The following is a 16,034-nucleotide window of genomic DNA, read 5'->3' as shown; positions in this document are numbered from 1 at the left end:
CACACACACACACACACACACACACACACACACACACACACACACACACACACACACACACACACACACACACACACACACGTAAAGCTCAGAGCACACAATCAATAAGAGAATAAGAGGATATTGAAAGACACGTCCGAGCGCAGCGACATCTCACGTCCAAATCTGCCGATCTTGTTAAATAACAGAGCCACATGTTGTGGGGCAACGTGATTTTCACAAGTGACGATCTATGTCGGTATGGCACGGGTGTAACAATACTATCTATCGAAACATAGAAAGGACTCTATGAACAACGTTGGAACATTCAAAACTGTCTTCGGAATCACAAGAGTAATTCTATTGGACCGCTGACTGTGCGATTCAGTACGATTGAAAATATTAAAATTGTATGCTTGAAATCATCCGACGTATATTTAATGATGACTAAATCAACAATATTATTTATGTTCAACTTAAATCAATTGAATTAGCATTCGGTCAATTGATTGATATCGTCGAGAAAGTTGATACAAAGTTTACACAATTCTCGAATATCGCGTCTACTGTAACGGATGCTAAAGATGTATCAAATGTAATATGAGCTAGCGATTACTTTAATAAAATTCAGCTCCACTGCAAACTGTTAGCTTTAGATTTTTATGCGTAAGAAAAAAATTATGTAAAAGAAATATAAATAAAAAAATTTTTAATTTAAAAATTATGATAATTATGAATAATTTTAAAATTAATTTTAAAAATTATGAATAATTTTTTCACATGTATAAAATAGAGGGCTGGAATATGCGGCTCGTGTCACTTCTATTTTTTTTGTACAGAAAGGACCTTTTATGACTGTATGTGTATAAAAAATTGCTGAATAGAAGCTTAATATTCAAAAACAATATAGAATCGATGTGATGGATCAGATACATGAAAGAAACAAACAGGGAATTAAAAAATATAAAAACAATTTATTATTATTATTATTATTATTATTACATTGGTTTATATGTAGTATTAAAAATATTGGAAAGAAATGCAATCGGACATCGAGCAATTCAAGTATAGATGGCTCGAATATCAGCTGCGTTTGACGGCTTGAACATTAGTAGCGCTTTCTGGAAAAAGAGAACAAAAAAATTTGTTCATACGTTCGCTTTTAGCAGAGAATAAAATGCATTAACACTAATCATCATAAATGCATTTGTAAACATAGAAGATATACACACGTTTGACTTATATCAATTTGTATAAATAGGGCATATATTAGATGGAAATATTAAATAACATGGATTTCTGCATTCTGAATAGTATTTGCCATTTATGGCTGCATGCGATTTGAAACTTGTTTATGAATGGTGTACATGTGTTCGATGTCCACTAATCTCATCATATACGATGTGCACAGAATTGACGAACCATTCGTTGTATAATAAAAATATATCGGGCTGTTTCGTCAGCACGTTCAATGCAATTATTTCCTGAAGATACACTTAGCTCTTAGTGTCTTCACTCTGATCCTCTCTTATAGTCATTATTATAATCACTGTCCTTCGATAATGCTGATGCGTTCTCATCATTGTCCATTATTGTCTCAAAATTCATATTCTCGAATACTTCGTCGACGATGTCCATCAGGTCTTCTTCTGATATATTATGAACAATATGCATTATATTTTTCATCAATTATTCAATGTACTATACAATAAGACTTTAAGAAAGCTCGCTTCTAGACCGTACACTTCTAGACCCAAATTCATACTGTAACCCTTCTGTTTAACCGGAATAGTGGATAACCGAAGACTCTCTAATTGTTTTTTCTTAGGAATTTTTTTTTAGGAATGCTTCAAAATTATATTCTCATAAACTTAAAAAATTTTAAAATTCTAGAGTTTCACTTAAAGTATTTCACTTAAAGTGTTTCAATTCCTTTTGTCTCATATATGTATAGAAACACAATTACTGATTTTTAATAGCAGATCGCCGCTTAATTATTTCTATTGCAATCTTTACGTACTTATCTTAGACATGCCTCTACTCTCGTAAAAAAATTTATGAAAATACAATTCTATTCATTTACATTTACACTTCTATTAACCTTGAAACATATTACAAAAAACATATTCAATTGTTCTTTCTCAAAAAAGAATAAACCAGACTTTTTTATCAAGGGAGACATTGTGTTTTAATATCATCAATTGCGATAGCAGTTAGATGTTGGCATTCAATCAATTAATTATGAAATTTGATCGTATTTATTTAAAATAATAAATGTTTCTAGAAAAATTACATTACGTCATATCTTGGCCGAAAAACGATTGGAGCATATACCAGGTGTACAAGTATGAAATGATGATTTGAGAAACAGATGGCGCATCAATGCAATGTAAAGTACAAAGATTTAACATTATACACCAGTTTATTGTACCATCAACAAGTATAACCATCAAATGCGCAAAGTGATTTGATTGAAAAGTGTTTGCATAGTATATTGTGTTGCTGTGTTTAATATGACGAAATTTGTAAGAAGCATTCGTGGACAGCATTAATTTTTTGTTTTCATTTGAAGAAAACTACTGCGGAATCATACCGATTATTTGAAGAAGCTTATAGTGAACATGCTCTATCGCAAAAAACGTGTGAACGATGGTTTCAGCATTTGGAGATTTCGAAAAGAAAATTGGAGATTTCGATGTTGCAGACAAGGAACACGGAAAATCGCCCAAAAAATACGAAGACGTGGAATTGCAAGCATTACTGGATGAAAGATGATTCATAGACACAAAAACAACTCGCAGAGCAATTGAGCGTTAGTCAACAAGCTATTTCCAATCGCCTACGAGATGGGAAAGATTCAGAAAGTCGGCAGATGCCACATGAATTGAACGAGAGACAGATGGAGAGGCGCAAAAACATATGTGAAATTTTGCTCGAATATATACAGAAGAAAGTTATTCTTGCATCGTATCGTTACTGGGGATGAAAAGTGGATTTTTTTGGAGAATCCCAAACGCAAAAAATCAATAGACCCATCGCACCATCCACATCGATCGCAAGACCGAATCGCTTTGGAAGACAATGCTCTGTGTTTGGTGAGACCAGAAGGGTCTATTATGAGCTATTGAAGCCTGGCGAAACGATTAATACCAAACGCTATCAATAATAATTGATCGATTTGAACAATTGATCGTTCGCTGCTTAAAAAACGACCAGAATTCCAAAAGAGACAACACAAGGTCATTTTTCTTATTTGTCTCATGACAATGCTCCATCACATACGGCAAAACCAGTTCGAGACACGTTGGAAGCACTCAGCTAGGAGTTCTACCCCATGCGGCTTACTCACCAGACTTGGCTCTTTCCAATTATCACTTGTTTGCATCGATGGGTCACGCATTTGCTGAGCTTTGGTTCGTACGAAAATGTGAAAAAATGGCTCGATGAATGGTTCGCGGCAAAAGAGGAAGATTTTTACTGGCATGGTATCCACAAATTGCCCGAAAGATGGGAAAAATGTAACTAGCAATGGAGCATACTTTGAATAAATCTCTTTTTATCAGTCTTCCGAATTTAACGTGTTTTTTTTTGGGAAAAAAATCGTCATTTCATACTTGTACACCTGATAAATATTCTTTGTAACACTTTTCGTTTTATAATCATTTGTTTTTTGTTTTTGTTCATGGCAATATTCCCTTTTTGTGATGTTTTTTTATTGTCTTGTATGTGACAGCAGTCCCTAAAATCTGTAATATCTTACTGCTACTCCGCATAACGTCATACTCCTACCTCCGAAGAATCCCTCACGCCACGTATTCCCCTTGAAGCTTCCAAGTTAGAATTCCCCCTATTACACTACTTATATACATTAGTGAACTTTCTTGTCAATATCTGTATATATATATATATATATTAAAGCAGTTAAAAACAATTTACATTGATATTGTATACAAATTGAAATATCTGACTTCAATATCTATATTTGCATATAATTTTGCGCAGATTATGTCGATAAAATTACGCCAACTTTCGATTCAATATGTCCTCCTACGTCTCACTTCCAAATCATAAAAATGAAATGTCGATTTCATTGTTCCCGATGTCTACAACAATCTACATATGCGTCTTTTTGCATCTTTCAGAAAATTTCGATATAATTGTTATTCCAAGAACAAATAAAACGAGTGCGTGCTGTGTACGTATGCTCAATGGGATTGCCGAAAAAGTGGCCAAAATTCAAAGTCAAATTATATTTACAAAGTTATATTTAAGTTTTTTAAGTTGCTGAATACAAATCCAAGATCAGAATTTGAAAATTAAAAATGGCAGATTTAATACGCCGCATAGTCGGTTGAAAGGATAAAAGCAATCAAAAACAAGCGGCATAGTTTAAGGTCAGAATTACAAAATTTTAGTGTTATATTTTTTTTCAGAAATAAGATTATTTGGAGAAGTGATTCACAAAATTTTGTAATGTTTTGATTTCCCCCAATTCTAGAAAGATTCAAATAAAAAAATTATGTTATTATTTGATCTTTTTGAATAAGAATCTTAGGAAACTTGTCCCTAATGTTATAATTTAAATGTTATAGTGTTTTTTTCTCGTTGGAATTAATATAAAATTGATATTATGTATAAAATAAGTTTAAATATTCGCACGATTTTAAAGCCCATCATTTTCTTTTCGTATGTTTAAAAAAATTATGACAAAAAATTCTTTGAATCAAAAATCCCCCAAAGTTCCATCTCATAATTAAAGATTGGAAATTGTCGTTATGTCTTGTGATGTGAACTATAAGATTATTTGTCACTTTTTGCCACCTTTGATTTTTGAAGAAACAAGCAAATTAAGTTGACTATTATATACAGTGGGATGGATTACCGAAAAAATGACTATAAATTAAAAAATTTGTTTATACTAAAAGCTATATTTATAAGTTTTTTATGTCATTAATTCCGAATCCGAGGTCAGAATTATAAAATTTAAAAATGGCGGATTCAATATGGCCGATAAAATGCAAAGTCATATTTAAATATTGATTTGTATTTATAGGTTTACATTATAAAATGTAAATTGTAAAAAAAAAGATAATAAAAAATATTTTTATTTTATATTTTTATTAAATATTTTTTATTTTATATTATATATAAATTTAATTTATAAATAAAGTATAAAATTTATTCGATATCTATATTACAATTGTTTTGTTAGAAAATTGATTTTAAAAAATTATGATATTCTATTAGGTGTACAATTTTGCTTCCGCCGTTTTCTTATAGATTGCTTTAGCGGTAAGTGGTGGTCGAAATAAATAGATCATAGACGTCATACAATAAACTTGGGCATCTGTCAACATAACCCCATAGAAACATTAGTCGATTTGTGTCTGCATCATAAAGTTATTCTCGATTGAAAATGTCAGTTTACGAGCCAAATTCTCGTCATTTGCGGGAGGTTTTAATTTTTTGCTTCAATATGAAGAAATCTGCGGCTGAGGCTCATTGAATGCTCTCAAATACTTATGGTGAGGCCGCTATTAGTGAAAGAACGTGTCGTGAGTGGTTTCAACGCTTCAAGAACGGTGATTTTGACGTCCAAGGTCATGCTCTGTTCTATTTAGTGAGACCAGCTCGGCGTAGTGTATTATGAACTGTTAAAACCGACTGAAACAATCACAGGCGATCGATATCGAACGCAATTGATGCGTTTGAGCCGAGCATTGAAAAACAAACGGCCACAATACAACGAGAGACACAATAAAGTGATTTTGCAGCATGACAATGCTCGACCCCATGTTGCGAAAGTGATCAAGACATACTTGGAAACGTTGAAATGGGAAGTCCTACCCCACCCGCCGTATTCTCCAGACGTTGCTCCCTCTGACTATCACTTGTTTCGATCGGCACACGGCCTGGCTGACTAGCACTTCCGGTCTTATGAAGAAGTAAAAAATTGGATCGATTTGTGGATAGCCTCAAAAGATGACCAGTTTTTTCGACGCGGGATTCGTACGCTACCCGAAAGAGAGAAAGTAGTGGCCAGCGATGGACAATACTTTGAATCATAAATGTATAACAGTTTTTTACAATAAAGCCTCGAATTTCGGAAAGAAAACGGCGGAAGCAAAGTTGTAATAATTCAAATTGAATGATGATTTTCAAAATTGATTTTCTTAAAAATTGAGTTAATTTAATCTCACGAATTCATTAATTTCATGATGTAATTCACTAATTATATAAATTTTTGTTGAACTCTTCTTTAACTGTTAATTCAATTTCTTCGTACTATCAACCTATCAATTAAATGCAAGTATTTTGAGTGAATTTTTAAAAGGAATTTTAAAAATAACAAAACATTTTAATGTAAAAATTTTTTCTAGTATAATAATGATGCGAGCGAAATTTTTTTAAATTAACAGTTTAAAATATTGAAGATGACCTAATAAAGGTCAAAATGTTTATTAATTATTTATATTGTAATGCAATAAATAAATTGTTGGAAACATTATTCACAAATAATAATCAGAATTGGCTTATATATTCCTTTTTTAATTAATTATGCTACAGTTTAAGTGGAAAATCCGATTGAAACATCATGAAGAATGCATTACATTTATGCCGTTCAAAAGTTTCTAGATCTGTGATCATTGCCCGATTTTAAATTCGGGATTTTTAATTCGGTACTAATCCGGTAATTTATTGATATCCGAATATTACAAACATTCGGGTCCCGACCCGATCCCGAAACAAATTCCCGACTCAAATCCGAGGCTCGGGTACCTATAATTTCGGGTACTCATACACCCCTACTAATTATGATACGCGAGTGAACGCATCTAAGAGTTAACAACGCCAACCGAACAAATCGGAGACAGAATTGGGAGAAAAGCCATGCTACCCTACCTCGTGCACAAGGGCTCACGGTACTTTAGTCGACGGTCAACCTATAGGCATGCGGCACTGTGTGCCGAGAGCGATTTGCGCGCGTTGCGGCTAGCTGATTAATTAGAGCCTCTACCTTTACACACTCTCTTCTCGTTCTCCCATCATCAAGGGAACTCGATGTAATTACGAGCATCGGACGCGCGCGGCGTAGCTTCGCGGTCGCGGAAGGGGTAAATGAGCAGGGGGATGTGAGAGGAAGAGAAATGCGAAATGACTGCGCGGGTTGGCCGCTGCTATGAGGGTGGCACCGAAAAGCACAGTAGTTCACGTAGCGCAGTTACCGGTGTGGACGAAAACGGACGGACGAATGGATGGAGTGTGGTTGAGATGGATGGTTAGGATGGTTAGGTCGGGAAAAGCGTCAGCAGCGGTGAGGCAGTGGAGTTCGACAAACTGGATTCATTACATCCCGCGGAAGGAGATGTAGCAGTGGCGAGGGGGAAAGGAATGCAGAAAATCAGTACAGGGAGGAGGAACAGGGTGGTAGCGCGCGTCACAGCGTATCGCCTTCGGTCGCGGACGTAAAGAGGTGAACTCTTCCGCGCCAATTTAAAGGGACTATTACCAAACCCTTTGTTAATTCTTTTCATTAATTTTGTAAGAACAAATCTTATATTTTTTTTAATTGCTCGGAATATTTTCATCTTAAAAAGTTGTAGAATTGTTTGCCTTTGAAGAAAGACTTAAATATGCGAGATACGTCCAATGATATTAAAAAGTTAAACTTTATTTTATTATTTATTTCCTTTTAAACATAATATGTATTTTATATGTATAAGGATATCCAAAAAAAGTCGGAACACTTGAATATTCCGGAAAATATAAGTTTTATAGAAAAGTGTTTCAGACAAAAATTGTAGGTCAAAAAAATCTATTTACTGATCTTATCAGTTTGATCTTGGATGGCGTTGCCAAGGTGAGATCAAGGTCATATCGATGTTTTTAAACAGAACCTCTCATTTTTTAATTTAATAACTAGTATCGAGAGGTTTTTAAAACACTGAAATAAAATTATTTTTCATAAGGTACTTTTTTATAAGGCTTGAAAATACCGCCGTTATACGCAAAGTGTCCGATCGACTAAAACTCTCTTGGATATTATTCAAGATCATAACATGGATAACATTTGTTAAGATCAAGGTTATTGGAAATTATTTCTCTTATTTTCATTTTTGCACTGAAAATTTATTTCTATGTAAAAATGAAAATAAAAGAAACAATCTCCAATAACCTTGATCTTAATAAATGTTATCCAAAACATGATCCTGAACAAGAGATTTTAATCGATTGAATACCTTGCGTAACACTAATGCCAGCAATAATATAACTTTAAAGCCTTAGAACTTAAAAAGTACTTTATGAAAAATAATTTTATTTTAGTGTTTTGAAAAGACACTAGCTCTTGACACTAGCTATTAAATTCTGGAATCAAAAGTAAGATATTCTATTTTAAAAAATCAATATGACTTTAACTTGATCTTGGTAACGTCATCCAAGGTCAAACTTATAAAATCAATAAAAAGATCTTTTCAAACTCTATAACTTTTTTCTGAAACACTTTTCTGTAAAACTTATATTTTCCAAGATATTCAGGTCCCGATCTTTTTAACACTCTGTATATCGTAATATACATATATATAAATCATGCTCAAAAACGAATAAAATATACATATATCTTATAAAATTATGAATATAATTTGTATTTGAAAATAATAAATATAATTTAATAAATTATTTAAATTATAATATAATAAATAAATATAGGTAATGTGTGCTATTTGAAAATAATTTTTTTAAGAATTGAAAGTACAATATTTCTTGTAAAAAGTAGAGATTGATAGAAACTTTAGGGTAAAAGCACTAGATGTGGAGACGTTAATTTCGGATCATTTTTTATACTTAAATAATTATAGTATTTATCATTAAATGGTACATATCAACAAGATTCTTTAGCATTTGTTTTATCTCTTTCTCAATTGATTTTAATTTATTAGAGTAACTTTAATTTATTAAGAGTAACAGAAGCGTGAACGAAACTTCTAGAAAGGGAAAATTGGAACAATGAAATGTAAAAGAAGCATTTACGCTTTTTCACATTTTCAATGTGTTGTTTCAATTTTCGTTTACGCTTTTGTTACTCTCCCATTACATCCAATTTATGCTCCAATTTTTATTTTCATCAAGGAAGTTAAAAACGCTTTATTAATTAAAATTTTCATGTTGATACTATTGATGTAATAATTAGACAACCAACAACCGACAACGTTTAAAGCAGAGATGACAAATCAGGGATGATTTACGATGGGAGTGGCGCACTTGTAAACAGTTCAATTGTATTCACATCCTAATAATTTTTCACTGCTTACCAATGAGATTATATTATTTTTAATTAACTAATTAGTGATGTAGACAATTGATATACACCCGTTTATTATCGCGATCAACAGCATCAGTCGGAAATCTAGTGCGACAAGTAGCCATACACTTAAGCATGAATCTATGTATCATACAGACACGTTTTGTTACAATTAAATTGTATGTTTAGATTTCGTCAATAGCCCTGTTATTCAGTGATTCCTATTAAGAATATTAGAAGAATGTTGTCTTATTTTATACATAAGTAGAGAAATACAGCCTATTTATACAATACATAACACTATGAAGACAAATAATCAAAATTACCAATAAATTACATTTTACTGCAAATACATTTTACTACAATTTTACCGTAAGTAATTGTAAAATTGAATTTGACATATTATATTTTATTTATTATATCTCTATGTTTTTACATCTCTAATTCAAATTAAAACGAGAATAAAATCATCCAACGAGAATAAAATCATCCACAATCTTTATGATCAATTATGACTATTAAATATTTTATTAATTGTTTGATATTGTTCTGGATAAAAAAATAAACTTTTTTTAAAGAGTGATCTACAATTAATGGTTTTACCTTACCTAATTTTTTGATATAACACGATCCATATTTCGCGATTACATCGAATATAAAATATCTAAAATAATTTATGAAAAGATTTCTTTTTGTCGAAAAATTTACTTCAATTGAAATACTCTACAGATATTTCAATGTAGGTTATACCAAATTTCTTACTCATTAGATTGGCCGACACATACAGCCATTGCCTATCTAATATTTCGATCTTTATCCCCCTCAATTTCGATCAATCTCCGCCTCTTTTCATCTCCCTGCTTCTTCTTTTGCCGTTTTTTTCTCCTCGAACTCAACCCTTTTACTTCCCTTATTCACATCTCTTTTTTCTCTCGATATTTATTATGATTTCAATAAGCATTTATTCTCAGTTTTCTGCGAAAACCATATTAAAAAATCGTCTTTTGTTATTTATGTATTTCTATACTTTTGTATTTCTATATTTTTGTTGTTATTTAAAGTAATCAAAATAAAGATTTAAGAAACAATTTATACAAATTAGTAAATGTAATTAAATGTAAAAAATATAATTACTGAGATATTATAATTGAATCAAAAAGAGTATTGCGATTGTTAATTATTAACTTAAGTTGTTTCAATTATTTGGGAAATTGCAGAACATTATCGACATAAATGATTATTATATAATAATAAACAAACTATTGTTTTACTTATAAATTATAAAACTGTAATATTAATTTTGCTTAAAATTATTGAATTTATGTTCTCAGAACGTACTTGTTTCTAAATAAAATCGCGTGTAATTTTCATTAACAAATTCAGACTTTTACCATTACATTACAGATAATAAAAATAAGTAAATACGAGTATCAATAATTTAAAAATCAAATCATTTTTAGATTTAAAATTTAAATTTAAGACTTATCTAACAAATTTCAACTTGTAAATGAAATTCAATTGTTAGCGAGAATAATTAAACTAATTCCTAAAAGAAACAAATTGCGAAGAATCGTGATAAACCATGAGAATCCCTATGAGATTGCATATAATGCGCGGACCTTTTCCTGCCACGCTTACGCCGATGATGATAGTCATAGCAGTACATATCCGCTTTAAGTGATTACTGCATCTCTATACGCGAGCAGAATGCTGAAGAATGGAAACAATGTATTCTCGGAACAAGCGGCTTGGATATCGCGTATTATGCTTCGGATATCGCGGCGATTCGCTAAACAAAACGGCTATTGGTTCGCCAATCCTCTATTCTCCCCAACTACCCGGTCCTCCCCATGAGAAAAAGACAAGGCTCTTCCTGCGTCCGTTTCTTCCGCTAATATTCTGTGAGAAACGAATGGCATTCGTTAATGCGAAAATAATAACGATGCGATACGTTGTGATGTGATATGTGATGATGCGCTTTCATGATGGCGAATTGTATATTGAAATCGCATTACAAATCGAAATCATTCGAATCTGTAGTTTTCGAATTTCTATTACAATTGATTACTCAGTTATACAAAAATGAATCTTTTTTAAGAACTGAATTAATGAAATATTTTCCGATGAATTTTTGTTCATTGAAAACGAATCCAGTCAGAGAATTGGCCTAACACATCAGATCACATTTTTCAATTTCGTTTACGCCACTTTAAAATACTAGCTTTTGCCTATAAAATAAATTTATATTTATCACGGTACAATTATTATAATTACGGTGACCATATGCTCTTTATTATAAAGAACAGTCCTTTATGTTAGGTAGTTGTTCTTTAGATTTATTTGTTTTTTCAAAATTCAATTTTGTCCTTTCCTTTATTTTGACATTACGGGAAAATATTTTTTAACTAACATTCTAATATCTAATGTTACATTAATAAGTAAATTTTTACTCATAATATTTTATAATTTCATGCATATAAATACAATTTGTTTTTGTTAATTATATTTCTTAAGAATAAGTACCGTGTAAATACATACATAAATATGATAGAGAACGCTAATAGTCGGTCAAAGTAAGATGTTATAAATATATATTCTTAATTTAAATTTAATTATCTCAGATGTAATCTTGCGCTAAAACGTCGGACATTAATCACTATCTGAGATGCTAATAATATAAATATAATAAGGCGCCAAAATATTTGAACATTCCAGTAATATTTTCTTTATCGATAAAAAACTTGATATTTTTTTACTCCATAAAGAACTTAATAAGTTCTTTATCAAATTAATTTAGTGGGGATTATTTCATATATAGGAATGTCCGCGAATGTTTCCTTATCATATTTATATTACCTCAGATTAATTGTGGTTAATGTCCGAACACACAAGATCATATCTGATAATTAAATTTAAATTAAGAATATATATTGTATTCATAACATCTAACATCTATCTTTGACTGACTATTGGCGTATTCTCTATCATATTTATGTATGTTTCTTAATTTTTTAAATTTATTCATACTATAGAGTCATTTAATTAATTTTATTCAAACTAGAGTTTTTATTTTTTATTATTTCGAATCTTTTATTATTTCAGATTAAGGGTTTGTTCCAATACAATCGAATCAGTTTTGAACTATCAGAATACCTTATCTCAATTTGATTATATTGCGCAATAAAATTGTAGAATGCACAGATTCTTGACAATCATAAATTGAGTATCGATTATGTATTAACTTCTTTTTTTTTAATCTTCTTTTTATATTAAGAAACAGAGCTAATATCTAGAGAAGCTTTTCTTAACCTCTAGACAGATACGGAAAGTCTTCACAAATCGTATATTCCGATTATAAACATGGTTTGACTTTGCATTACCAAGATTCGTTGCATTATAGTTATGTTCGTCGAAACAGACTGATGGTTTTTTTTCTTTATATCTTTGACGCTATATACTTAGAATGTGATACTAAACTTTTATCTCCGCTGACATCATTGACAATTATTTTATTTCGGACATGGATTTTTTTCAATTTCAATTTTTTGTGGACTTTGAGGTAAGTTTTTTACGGCTTAGTCTTAATGTTTCTAATACAATTTTTGTTTCCATTAGAACATCAAAAAATTTTCGCAAACAGTCTTCCAATCGCTTGACGAGTTATTCTATTTCTCTAAGAAAACTCTCATCTTATTATTATTTTTTAACAAACTTATCTTATTATTATTTTTTAACTGTCTTAATTTGATTTAAGGATTTTGGTTTTTGTATATCTGAAGAGAGTTTAAATATAAGGCTGAAACATGTAATGCATTGTATTCCAATCGTCTAAATTTTTTGTAGCGTTTTTAATAATTATATTTTATATACTTTTTATAATGAATACATTTGCGTTGATCTAATTGTGAGAATTTATTATTGCTTGATTCTTATTAGCCTTTATTTATTAGCCTTTTATTTTATTACATTGTTTCAATAAATCAATAATAATCTCGAGACTTTATGAAGTTAAAATGGCTCAATATTATTTACTTTACAAATATTAACATGCAGAACAAAATATCTTATTTCAATGTAGATTGGGGATCTTATGAAGTTAGAGGAAAAAACATAAGAAATAAAAAAATAACGTACCTACTTGAACATGATAAATATCATAGTACATAAATTTAGATCAAACTTCGCAGCATATTAGAATGTCACGAAGACAGATGCATCTTTCTATAACAGCACTTCTAGTACTAACCGTTACAGAAATATAAAGAGTGCTAATATCCAATCTTTGTCTTACATATACAAACATTACAAAAAAATTTTTATTTTTCACATTTCCATCCTAGAGAAAAAGTTATATGATCGACATTAGTGTCCGGTGAATACATTTAATATTCGAATAAATAAATAAAAAATGAATAAAAATACTTATTCGAACTTCTTTTTTATTCGTCAAGCAACAAAATATTTTTTCATTTAAATGAATACTTTTTGAATATGATTACAAATATTTTCGTTTCGTATTTACTTTTACTCTGTATTATCTGCACATAGTTTGCAAGCCTGCAAGAGAAAATAGAAATCTATGAAAACAATGGCTATAATTACACCGTGCACTTAGTCCGTGACCTACACGAACTTATAGGTTAAACAAAAACATTTTTATTGGGAATAAATAATATATCTCGAAATTTAATGTTCACAGACCATAATGACCAAGACCATGAATGACCAAGATATCATATAAAATGTTTATAACATTACTGTGATGTAACTGTGATGTAAATTATATCGGAATATGTACGGCGCTCTATCAAATATTTATAAATAACAAATCAAATATTTATAAATAACAAATATATTGTTTTCTAAAATATTTTTCAAAATTTCTAACAAGTTTCCTTTATAAAATCTGAACATTACAAAATGACAAAAATAAATAAAATTTATTTTTTTTTACTTAAAGTCATCAAACTTATAGTAAGAGGTAACGATTATCGAAGCTTCCTTTTTCAATTTACTTTGTCTGAATGAATATGAATACTCATTAAATATTCATAGCTTTTTATGAATAAATATTTTTTGAAAACATAAAATTTTGAATGAATAAATGATTACATTTTTTTTGTGAAAATTTTGAATAAATACAATTTGAAGCTCAATTACAAATTTTGTATTTATCCAGCACACTAACCCTGAGTGATCTTTGGAGGATTTTGACAGTCGCTCGTTAAGAAATCATTACAATGAAAATGGATAATTCAGCTTCTATGCCCTTGACCTGGTTAAATTGCCGAGATCATTATACCGAATGACCTTCAAAAGGTTTAGCTGTCATTTAGCATCAAAAAGTTACTAGAAAAAAAGATAGAGGATTCAACTCTGATGACTTTAACTTTGATGTATATTATCAAGGTCAAGTGACCATAGAAGAGTTGATCGTTAAAAAGTTATTAAAAGTAAAATAAATATCAAGGAAATCAAAGTTATTGATTTTTTCCGTCATTAGTTATTTATTAAAAAGTTATGATTCCGTATGGAAAGAAACTATAGAGTACTATCGAGAACTATTGAAAAATAACTTCGAGCCAAAGATGGTTGACAATTTGAATTAATATTTAATCAAACATAACAAATTTAAAATATGTTTCGAGACCACCGATCCTTCTTTAGTTATATATTAGATAAAAAATGATTGAAAAAGTTAGATGAAAAAAAATTTTTACATATATATTAAAAGTATATAAAAATTGTTCGCACATAAACTAGTCTTACGTACTAAAATCGGTGAATCATTTCAAAATGTCTTGTTGTCAATGTATGGATGAAATAAAATGGACAGAATTTACAAAATCGACAAATCATTGATGTCATTTCAAAGATTATGAAAAAAATGTATTGATTTTTCAAAAATAATTATTGTTACATCCCGATAAAATCCTCTCTTTCTTTATTATAAATATATGATTTATAAATATATGATTTATACCTTATATCTATATCTTATCTCTAGTTTAAGTATTTCGTCTTGATTTTGATATTTTGTCCCTATTCTACCTTTATTTTCGAAACCTTATCATATCTTTTATATATTATAAAATTCTTTTCCCTTTTATAAGAGAGCATATTTAATTCTTTATTTAAATATTTTCTTTAAATATTCAAACCAACAGGTAGCTCACATTTGTATATCCTTATGCGTATAAATAAAGAATATCTATTCTATAATCTTTCCTTTTCTTTTGAAGACCTCTTTTCTAAAATAATAATAGACAATAGCATATATGTCTAATAATTAAGTAGCATTATATATATTAAGTATATATTAAGTAGTATTATATATTAAGATCTTCCCCCGTGAATGCGAGAATGAATATCTTTATTTTTTTTCCTTTCTTTTCTTTTTTCTTTTTCCCCATAAAATTAAAACCAATTTAAAATTTAGAATATATCATTATTTCGCTTTACATAAGAATATTAATTTAAAAAATCGAATTTTTATTCTTAACATAAAACCTAGATTTGTAGTATCGAGAGTAGAGCTTACGTGGAGCTTTACTATCTTATCTTAAGAAAACAAGTATGAGTATAGTCCCTACCAAATCTTGACGAGTGTTGATTAGTCCTGGGAAGACATCCTCACACTCATTATCAGAATATAAAAGAACTGCAAAAGGTAGTCAGTCAGTCAATAGAAAAATATAATAATTTCGGAATAGAGTCACGACAATCGCCTTCGCAAGTAGGAACTCTCCTCATA

The sequence above is a fragment of the Atta cephalotes genome (genome assembly GCF_000143395.1).
Source record: "Atta cephalotes unplaced genomic scaffold scaffold00026, whole genome shotgun sequence".
Lineage (NCBI taxonomy): Eukaryota > Metazoa > Arthropoda > Insecta > Hymenoptera > Formicidae > Atta > Atta cephalotes.
Note: the sequence above shows the minus strand (reverse complement) of the source record.